The sequence below is a fragment of the Papaver somniferum genome, chromosome 1 (genome assembly GCF_003573695.1).
Source record: "Papaver somniferum cultivar HN1 chromosome 1, ASM357369v1, whole genome shotgun sequence".
Taxonomy (NCBI): Eukaryota; Viridiplantae; Streptophyta; class Magnoliopsida; order Ranunculales; family Papaveraceae; genus Papaver; species Papaver somniferum.
Genome location: NC_039358.1, coordinates 146,328,788 through 146,340,649, shown reverse-complemented (window position 1 = coordinate 146,340,649; position 11,862 = coordinate 146,328,788). Strand labels below are relative to the sequence as shown.

General features: G+C 37.7%; 1 long non-coding RNA gene across 1 annotated transcript; it reads right to left on the bottom strand.

Annotated features, from left to right (window-relative positions):
- Positions 1–244: 244 nt before the first annotated feature.
- Positions 245–1,492, bottom strand: LOC113333280. Its single transcript, XR_003351889.1, has 4 exons — positions 1,376–1,492; positions 1,137–1,215; positions 845–994; positions 245–465 (listed from the first exon to the last, which is right to left on the bottom strand). It is a non-coding gene; the product is annotated as an uncharacterized LOC113333280 (long non-coding RNA).
- Positions 1,493–11,862: the final 10,370 nt, after the last annotated feature.

Genomic DNA, 11,862 nt, shown 5'->3' with positions numbered 1-11,862 from the left:
CTAGGAGACCAAATGATTCATAGTTTTTCCATTTGCTTACCATGTAATGCTTACTTTGCAGATAGTGAGTTATCCTTGTAACACTTATAAAGTTTTTTGAATTCAGGAAAATTAATTGTTACTAAACTTGTGAAGGATTGAAATCTAGAGATCATAAGAACTGGTAAAAGAAAGAAAGCACAGGTAGTGAACTGCCGAATTTTTGTCAATAAGCAAACCTATACAAAATTCTAGCCTGGTCAAACAATCCTTACCTTGGCATTAGATTGTACTGTTCAAAAAACCATCAACATTGACATATTATTTACCTTCTTGCATCAAAAATACATTGGAGACAAAGCGAAGTTCTAAAAAATGTCGAAATCTTACATAAAATAGAAGCAATAATTTTTTCATACCTACATAATTCATGGCGGCTGCTTCATATATATCTCAAGATTTTCGTCCAATGACAACCCCTGAATCCTGATAGCAAATTTAAGCAAAGAATACACACACAATTACAATCAGAAAATCACAACTTAAGTGGGGGAGTAAAGACTTTTGGTGAGATAAAATCTCGCCCAACATATGGAACCATCTAAGGGTTTACATGAAACCAATAGAGCAGGCCCATTGACTATCAAAAAGGATTAACTCAAACGCAAATTAATGTGAAAGTGGAAGTTCTCCATATAAGGTCCAAAGTAGATAAATTGAGGAAGGAGAAGCTACACAGAATAGAGTAATGTAAAAGTGAAAAGGACAATATACGACGATTCAAAATTATACGAAAATTGAATCAGTCATAACCAAAGATAGGAAACCTCGAAAAGGATTCGTAGTAAAGGCACATAAGACTCACACTTTGAATCTTAAGAACTTAATCTTAACACAGATGGAGCTTAAATTGGAAGTTATAGTGTTGACAACTTGAGATCTACCGAAACTTCAATCATCACTAAGATTTCCAGTTCCCCGTGAAAAGTAACTCGTTCTTGTTCCCCATGAAATTCTGAACGAATTGTACAAAGAACAACCAAAAGGATTTCTAAACAATAATTGATATATAGAGGTAAAAATGTCTAAAGCTACGGTCTCAAACACTGATATGCAAAAGCCTTAATGGTGAAATAGCAAAATAAAAAAATTCTAACCATTCTCGCAATTCTACAACAACTGGGATGTCAATATTGGAGTACACTTAGGAAGCATTGACGGAGACGCAGAAATTCCCTGCAATAATACCAATACATGTTAGGAAAGTAGATCAAGAGCCAAAGTTTAGCTTAGTCTTTCACAAAAATGAGGGAAATAAGGTTTTCACTTAAATTCAGAAGTACAAATAGTTAAAACCTAATAGAGTTACAAAGTATATTCAATTCTTTTCACTTACCTTTGATCTTTCAGAATTAGCACCGCCCAAAAGTGAGTTTCACAGCATCCTTGGAACCAACCAACACCTAAATGAAGAAGATTGCTCAACAAATAGCACCAAAAGTTCAAAGTTTTATTAAAATTTATTGTACATTCAGATTATTTGGGGGATTATGGTAATTTTAACAGAATAGTGAACTCTTGCAGTCATAAAATATTTTGACTAGCAAGATATTTTGATGATGGTAATTTTAACGTCATACAAAATACGTCCTCATATCTAGTCAACAAAATTGATTGAGATAACCCCCATCTGCCTGAATAGCTTCCTAGTGCATCTCTAATGGTTATAAGTTTATTAAGTCCTTTTCAAGGCTTAAAGTTCCATTAGTAAACCTTGAATCCACTAACAGAGATATCAAGTTACTGTATATGTACTTTGTGCAAATTCATGGAGTTAAATAGATCGAAGACTCAAAGTTCTAAGTAAGATAGTACATGCATTTTAAACATTTCCAAATAACTAAGTTCAGTATTGTTTGATTACTACTTTCATGTTTAATCAAATTACATTACGAATATCAAAATATTTAGAAATCAAAAACTTTAAATTGGAACTGCATATGATCCAGTAGCTATCTTGTTGACAAAGTTATGGCAAATCCTACAGATAAATCATAATGTATTCCTTAAATTAGTTCAGCTGGTTTTGGCATAATTGAACCATTCAGAACACAAACTTAGGAAAATAATTGATGTAAAAATAAAAATAGAGTGAAAGCAGTGACATGAATGTCATGATTAACAGAAAATAACAACGGGATGCAGTGACAAAGAACTTACCTCCTGAATTGTTCAATGATTTTGTATTCCACCAAAAGGATATTATCTTTTAGGGGTAATTTGCGATACCTCCCCTGGCGAAGATCATAATTTGAGTTACCTCCCCTACAGAACAAATATTAGTGAAACCTCCTCTCGTCACTTTTTCCATCCAAACCCAGTTAGCTGAGTCAGCTGTTTCGTACAGCTGGACAATTTCTTACACGTGGATTTTATACTTTCCCATAATACCCTCATGTATGATCATCCAACGGCTAGACACGTGTTATGGTCGGATTTTCTGAGATTCGACCGTTCAACGGTCGAATCTGTGCGGTCACCTTCAACAGTCACCTGCAACCGTCATCTTCACCATCCAGTTCTATATAAAGCATATATGAAGAGAAAATATTTTGCACCTCTCCTTAACTCCATTATCACAGACCTGCTCTTTTCAAACAAAACCAATCACACCATCTGAAGTGCTGCCAGAACTATGGGTGATTCATCTTCAAACTCCACCGATGTAAGTAAAACCACCATTAGAGGAGGTAACAGTAATTTTTATATTTACAGTTAGGAGGTAAAACTAAAGAATTTTTCATATTTTTGCAGTGTCTTGAACATCTGTGTAGCTGTCAAATTTGCAGGGGAACTACCCATTTAGCCATGAAATTCCCTTACCTCTATTCCAAATATAGAAAATGTGATGGCTTGCGTAGAGTTTGGGAAGCAAACACTCAAGCCAACAAAGGAAGGAGATCCTTGAGATGCCAAAACCAACCAAAGTGTAATGAATTTGAGTGGTTGGATAAAGCTGCTGTAACAGAAATACCAAAAACAGAAAAACAACAGTTAGGGGATGGGTGCTTCAAGTGTGGTAGTGATTCTCATTGGGTTTCACAATGCCCAGAAGCTTCACCTGCATCCAACAAAAAACTCACACCAATAGCTGGCCTTGATGGGTGTTTTATCAAAGGGAAATATTCAATTGAAACACATGACATGAAAATGGTCATTGATTCAGATGTTAGTGACAGTATGTTTGCAGAAATATGTAACAGGTTTAAAGGTGCAGTGACTGTGGAAAAGGGAGAACAAAAAGAAAACTAAGAGCATTCACAAAAGTCTTATGTAACATTCACAAAAAAGGCAGTTTCATCATCTGCTTCATCATTAGCTATTGTTATGTAATAGCATTCACAAAAAAAGACAGTTCATCATCTGTTTCATTAGCTACTGTTCAATTGCTATGTAGTATTATGTAATAGCATAATTAGTAATTAAGTAAAAGTCTTAAGTTCCAAAAAAAGATGCTCATACTGTTAGTTAAATCCTGCATCTTGGTGGCTTGAATGTATGAGAAGCTGGTCTATTTGGTTCCCTCATTCCATCTGGCGTAGTCCCATATAGATTCTGATAATTTCCAATAGTGGCTGATCTTGATGCTGACATTGGGGAAGACCTTCCTCTGCCTTGTGTTGGTGTAGACATTCCTCTTCCTGGTGATGGTTCAGTTTTTGTCCCAAAAAGCAGGTATTCAAATCCTCTTCCCCTTCCTTGTGTTCTTCCCCTTCCTTGTGTTGGTGGTGTAGAAGCAGCTCCCTCCCTGCCCATATTCAATCAGTCTAGGTAAGATAATTGAGTTAAGATATTATTATGTAAACATTGAAAAAAGGCATAAGAGAGAAAGAAAACAGTACTGACCTTCCCACAACATGTGATACATTGGGTGTAGATGAGGATGTTGTGCCTCTACCTCTGCCCCTTCCTTTGCCACTGCCATTTGGGGGTGTAGCCCTTGCATTTCTGGTTGGGAAAGTCCTAATGTTATGTTTAGTAGACTGGCAATTGGTACAAGATCTCTTTGCCTTCTTGTGTGGTTGTTCTCCTTCTACATCAGACCTAATTCTCTTAGTTCTTGGTCTACCTGTCTTTATCTTGAACTTAGGCCTGTACACCACCATTGGATGCTATCAAGTACAAAAAACAAACAATTACACTCAACTAAATAATACAAATGAATGCTAACAGTTAATCAATTGCATTAAATGACATTACTAACTGACCTCCTCATTCCAGTGATCTTGACTATCACATGCAACAACTTTTCCAGCATAAGCCTTTTTGTAAGATGAGATTTTGTGATAATCATCCACCAGACTGCACAAAATCAACAAAAAGTATCAAATGAATTATTAAATGGAAGCTGAAGTTACAAACAGTTAGCATGAAGTGTTTAACTGGCCTATTGATATCCAGTCTAAGGTGACAAGCAACAGCAATAGCATGTACACAGGGTATTCCTGTAGGCCTTTGCAGCACCCCATGCTAATGTCTTCAAGTGAGTCCCCTTGTGGCCTTTGGTCTTAAAATTCTCAAATATGTGTCTAAAACATAATCTATTCCTACTTGAGTGAAACACTTCTTCAAGTGCTGGGACCAATCCCTTCTGCCTATCTGAGATGAATGTTAATGGAGCAGGATGTTTTAGCAATCTATCCTTGATTAGATTGAGAAAAATAATCCAATTTTCCTTGTTTTCACAATCACAAATAAACTTTGCCAGAGGATACATACCATTGTTTCCATCAAGTGCCACTGCAGAAAGCAACACTCCACCATACTTTCCTTTGAGAAAACACCCATCTAGACCTATAAATGGCCTGCATCCATCCTTAAAACCAGTCAAAAAAGCATCAAATCCCAAGCAACAATAACTGAAGTCATGGTCAGTATCAGTGGAAACAACACCTATACTCCTCGGATTCTTTTTCATTATCTGATCCATAACCTCAGGTGCTAACTTGTACCCATCTTCATAAGACCCAAACTTCTTTGTTAAAGCTTTACCTTTACCTTTCCAAGCAACCCAGTAACTAAGTACAACAACATGCCTTGTCTGCAGTCTACTTTTGATCTTTTTAGGTTGCAATGAGTAATCATCTTCATTAATATCTTGTTCAATGACACTAGCTACCCAACTTGAGTTTTCCATCCTATTGTAGCCAGTACCAGTTCTACTCACACAAATATGCTTAGGAATATACTTAGTGATCTTGATAGTATGCCCATCTGGTTGACTTCTGTGGAGTTTGAGGTTTGGATGCAAGCTTCTTCTTTGTTGCAGGTGACTTCTGTGGAGTTTGAGGTTTGGATGCAAGCTTCTTCTTTGTTGCAGGTGACCTATGTGGAGTTGTAGTTTGGGTATGCTGAGCAGTCTGAGTTGGCTGCTCTGTTGTCACTGCAGTCTGACTTGGCTGCTGACTTGGATCATCTTCAGACACTTGTGTCATATGCTGACTTGTTTCCTCATCTTCAATCAAACACCCAACAACATATGGCTCTGTCTGAGATTGTGTGACTGGCACAATATCTCCATCACCCACACCATAATTCACCTCAACTTCTTCATCCACACCATAATTCACCTCAACTTGTTCACCTGGTGGCACAACTTTTAGGGGTCCCTCATGAGTCATGAACAAATGAACTTCATTAGGAACATCTTGATCTGATTCATTCCAAAACTTCAGCAAACCTTTATCATCCACAACATCACAAAGAAAGCCACTCTCCAAGTACTGAAAGTCACAATGGTGGCCATCTATCCCATCAATATACTCATAAACATTGTGCAACAGATCCAACATGTTCAGAGTGTCTCCATCATACTTAGGCCAATACACCTCCTTTCCATTCATATAATCAAGGAAACTGAATCCACAAACAGGTTGTTGCCTAGACCATTCTCCATCATAGTGTAAATAGACATTCTTAGTATCATAAACAACACTTTCACTGCAACATAACCAAAAACCTAAATTAATCACCACAATCAACACCTTTAATAGACTGTACAATATACAAAAAACCCAAATCACATGAACAAAAAAAAACAGAGCGTCAAATACAGAAATTATAAAAAATGAAATTAGGGTTACTTTGAAAAACCCAATTCCTACACTATATCACATCAGAGACCTTTTTATCAACTATCACCAACTCACACACAGGTAATTTCTACATCGATTAAGCATATAACATCCATCCTAAATCAGAGGATAATGATAAAGACCCAAGAACAGCATGCATAACATCAAACCCATAATCACGTATCGAATCATTAAACGAAAACAGAATGGAAGAACATAAACCCTAGAAGAAAAAAAACTCCAATCTTCGTCTCCGGTTATGATTCATCACGATTAAACCCTAGAAAACATATGAAACAAAAAGAAATAGGAAGCCAGTTCTTCTCTTCGATCAATTTCTTCTTCTCTTCGATCAATTTCTTCTTCTCTCTGCAACTGATAAACTTTTTTCTCTCTCTCTAATGTGTCTTCCCGCTCTATAGAGGGGTAGTTATACAGACGAAGAGGTACGTGTTCAATTCTAATCGGCTACCCAAACGGTGCCAAATCGAAACCATCCATTGTCTGACATGATGCACAGCCGTTGGATGATCATACATGAGGGTATTATGGGAAAGTATAAAATCCACGTGTAAGAAATTGTCCAGCTGTACGAAACAGCTGACTCAGCTAACTGGGTTTGGATGGAAAAAATGACGAGAGGAGGTTTCACTAATAGTTGTTCTGTAGGGGAGGTAACTCAAATTATGATCTTCGTCAGGGAAGGTATCGCAAATTACCCCTATCTTTTATGTCGTTAGATGGCTAGAATTTGGGTTTGGCAGTGGACCACTGTAAGTTATGTGGACCTTTATCAAATTTCCAGATAAGATTCCTTTTGAATAATGTCTTGTAAATCATCTCTCCGTATCAAAGAATGTGTTAGGACAACAAAATTTCCAAAACGTAAAGTAAAATAGGAGAATCGCATATCGAGTTGGATCCCAAAGTGGAAACGATAACTACCTGTTCGTCAACAATAACTGCATTTATACCGGTTACATCATTGGTAGATATAAAAAAAAAAGATATAAAATCCAACTCTTCCATTTCCTATACACTGGAAGTCTGGAACGGTAATACACATGATTTACCTTCGTCAAGGGCCTATAAGCTCTTGAAGATGTCCTGTTTTGCCAAGAAACCTACCTCGATGCAGCTTGCATGTCACTTGGGACGCCATATCGAAAGATTTGGTCTGGAACATACATCCAAATCCAGTAAAAAAAATAAATTAAAACCATAGATTGACTTGAAGGGGGATATGGAGGGCAGAGGTTCAACTAAACATCTGATAAATCTAAATTGGAGATAAAAGGCCAATGACACATACTGCTGATCTAACTAACCTGATGATATACAATGAATTTTTCTATACCAAAAGAATTTTCTTTTACAATGAATTCCTCTTTAGCCAAAGAATGCATTCTAGAGCTTGGGAATGTTACAGGAAAAAAATATACCATATTTTTAAGAATCACATACAATATCTAATAAACAACCAAAATCTAAAGAAAAAAAATGAAACTGAAATAATACGTGATTAACGAAAAAGAATCACAGTGAATAACAAATCAAATTACAGTAGACAAACCACCAAACAAAATCTAAAATTAATAAAACCTACTAAGAATAAGTAATAACTTGAACAACAAATCATACTACAGTACCAAATACTGAAGAAAGGAATAAGAAGAAACCCCGATGATAGATTATAGATAGGTGCTTTAATCTAACGATGAAAATCAACCAAAGAGAGGGACATGAGAGGGTTGCTCATTCGTTGGGTTTGAGCAGAAGTTCATGGAAAGAGTATCTAGATGAACCCTGAACCGACTGGTACGCAAGAGAGAATCGAAAGGAATCATGATACGTTATGGAAAATGGAAGTTAAGAGGAAAACCCTTTCTATGATTCGCTTTAAAGTTACAGTACAGTAATACACATATCGTGCGACCCGGGCAACGCCCAGCCATTGGATCTAACAAATCCAGTACGTTTTTCTAGGAGGGAGGGAAGATCACAGCCAGTAGTTGGAAAAGCCAATGTATCCTGGCCATCCCATGACTCACCAAACATTACTGTTGTATAAGCATTGATGTGAACAACCACAACCCTAAATTTATTTATTGGAAGGATAAATTTGAACTGCTCTTTATCTTGTCTAAGTTAGTTAAGTTCTATTTTGTATTATAGATTATATTATATGAATAACGATATAAATCTGAAATAAAAAATTACAAGCAGAAAACTATTTTTGTCAGCCCACGCAGCACATGTGACTTTCTCAATGGTGCAATCCCTAACTTATGTGGATCAAATCTGCATAATTAATATTAATTCATTCCTTAAACAAAAATATCTTATATTAAGATTAAACACGCATGTTATAATCGAATCAAGATCAAACACAAAAATTTAATTAATATCATAACAAAAAGTCTAATCAAGATCAAACACAAAAATTTAATTAATACCATAACAAAAAATCTAATCAAGATCGAGATAAAAGAAGAAATTTCATTTTGAGTTTACTCGAGAGAAAGGAAAATTTTATTGTGGATGTATAGATGATTATAATGTTTATGAGCATAAGATTGTTGTATAAGGCAAGTTTTTGAAGCTTAAAATCAACGAGAACATTTTTTTTTTTTTGAAGTTCAACGATTCTTTTTTGGAAAAATTAACGGATTGGGGTTCTTGAGTTTTGGAAAAGATGAAGTTTCTGTAATATACAACCACCCCTACATGAAATGTTCTCATCTACGTATACCCCACACATGTCTTATCAAATGATCAATCTACTTGCAACACCCATATATACTCCGCAGTTCATAAATAAAATAATGACTTTGATACACCAGGATGAGGACTTGTAAAGATAAATATGAGGGGTGATGCCTTTTATGAATTTTAATAGTCTTACTGAGAGCGACTGCAATGGTACGACTAAACTCAAAGATCAAAGACCAAAAAAAAAGACTAAATATGAGTTTAATCTGTACTGTGACGTTATGGGGAGAAGACCAAATTTGGTCGCGCGTAAAATTAATCACCGCACGAAAACGGGCGTAAATTTGGTGTACGCTTGAATGGGGCGTAAAATTGGTTTACGCCCGAAATTTGAATGGGGCGGATGGTTTGGTGTCCGCCTGATGAGTAAGTGAACGGGCGGATGGTTGGGTGTCCGCCTGATGAATTTCATTTTGAATGGGGCGGATGGTTTGGTGTCCGCCTGACGAAATGTGAACGGACCTTGAATGGGGCGGATGGTTTGGTGTCCGCCTGACGAAATGTGACGAAATGTGTCCGCCTGAATTTCATTGGGTGTCCGCCTGATGAATTTCATTTTGAATGGGGCGGATGGCAGGCCTTGAAAGGGTGTATAAAATGAAGCGCAGAAAAACGGGGGCCTACAGTAATACCGCAAGTGCACGGTCGTCAGTTGTAGCTCATGCAAGTACGGGTCGATCCACAGAGATCGGGTGTGTTTGGAGTTTTCTAGCTAATTGGGTTCCTAAATTTGCTATTGTTGGGCTTTGGGTACCAATGGATTTTGGTAACCAATGGGTTATGATTGTGCTTTGGGCCTTTGAATGATTTTGAATTGTATTGAACTGAGCTTGGGCTCAGAAATGTGGACTATGGGCTTTGGTTTCAGTGAACTGATTTGAGCTTTGGGCTCAACAGTCCAACTGTGAATTGGGCTTAACAGTTCACTTGTGACTTGGGTTTGGTAGTGAACTAGGCTTTAGCCTTAACTGGGCTTCAGAGGCTTTTGGAAGTGAACTGAGCTTTGGGCTCAGCAGCAGCAGGCAGGAAAAGGAAGGCAGCAGCAGAAGCAAGAGCTGCAGCAGTTTGGCAGCAGCAACAGCAGCTGAGGCAGGAGGCAGCAGGGGGAAGCAAAGCAGCACAAGTGCTGCAGCAGCAATTGCAGCAGTAGAAGAAAAAGGCAGCAATGCAGCAAGGGTTACAGCAGCAGTACTGCAGCTGCTCAAGCAGTGAAGAAAATGCAAAACAGAAAAGCAACAGAGTTGCAGGGCAGGGAAGAAACAACAAGGCAAAATCAATACAAAACAAGAAAACAAAGCTAAACAGTTGAAGATGGAATTGTGGATGAGAATGAAGTAGATTATGGATGGGAACTAGGGTTTGAATTCACTCTAACTTCTACTATGTATTCTCCTATAGAAAGTTAAACTCAACTATGTTCTATTATTTCCAAAGCACTAATTGTCTTTCTACAGCACAACTAGTCAAAGGATTATGAATTCAGCTTGAGTTGCAGCTTATCAACAGCTCATGAACCTAACTACAAAGTATACTTGGCATACATTGTGAAAGTGAGGTGATGATGAACTAAGTTCAAGTCTTTCCTAAACTTGTTTAACCTTCTAAAGCAATATGATCAATGTACTACACAATAAGAATTTAGGGATTCATCAAGTCCCTAGCATGATGGTTTAGAACATGACAAACATTACACTAACATTACAGGGCAGTGAGCATAACAGTGAACAACATGGTGAACTAACATGACAACACAGTGAACAATATGGTGAACTAACAGTGAGCATTCATATAAACAGAGAATTAAAACCAAGAACAAGAACAAATGCAATTAAAAGCAAAAGTGCAACTAACAGGAACAATTAAAATAAACAGGAGCATCACACATTAAAAATTAACAGTGCAATTTAAAATTGGAATTAACCTAACCCAAATTGGGTGGAAACTTGGCTAGTCCAAGAACACCTTTTACATCTCATACACATCCCCTTTTATAGTTTTACAAATCCCTAAAATTTCTACAAACCCTAATGTTGATAACCCTAAATTGATTTTTGGGGAAAATCAAATTTGACATACCAATTGGATAATTTCGACCCAACCCATGCTTTGTACTGGCTTTACGCTGCTCGAAATCCCCTATTCTTCGTCTTCTTTGCACTGCAACCCTATCTTGGAGCGAAACCCTAAGCCTGCCTCTCTTAATCTTAGCACCTATGTGAGAAGACGCTACGAGGGAGAGAGATATACTAGGGGGTTCGATAGGTCTCTTGGTCGGCTGGTTGTGGTGGTGGTGGAGCTCGAGGTCTGGTGGTGGCAGTGGAGTTGCAGGCGATGGTGGTTCTGGAAATGGTCGGGTGGAGAAGATGAGTTCGATGTTTTGGGAAGGAGGGAGTGTTTGGGTGGTAGTATAGGGTTTGGTGCTAGGGTGTGAAGCGGGTTCATCAAGAGGTGATGTTTCGTGAGATGGGCCGTGGGATGTGAAGCTGGTAGGTGGATCGGATGGTTCCTCCTGAAGAGGCTGGTAGCGACCGTCAGATTTTTTGATACAACGAAGTAAACGGCTCTAGATGGGGTTAGGTGTTGTAGTGTTAAGCGGAAGTATCGGGATTCGATGAACAGCAAGGGAGCGACCGTTGGATTCAACTACCATCTAATCTGAAGGCTTGGAATTTCAGCGCTGTGGTGTTCGGCAGAGACTTCAGATTTTGATGCTCTATGAAGGAGCGACCATCGGATGCTTCTGAGAACTGATCTGATGGCTGAGAACGGAGGCGTTTTTGTGTGTAGAAAATGAGGTTGTGCGCACCATTCTTCGCGGCTTCCTTGCGTGATTTCTCCCGGCTTTTCACTACTTTTCTGCTCTTTTCCGCTCCGCAAGTCATCCAGACTTTATTTATTACCTAAAAATGCAAAATTAAGTAAGAAAAATATTTATTCTTGAAAACAATGAAAATACAGAATATGGGATAAAATGTAG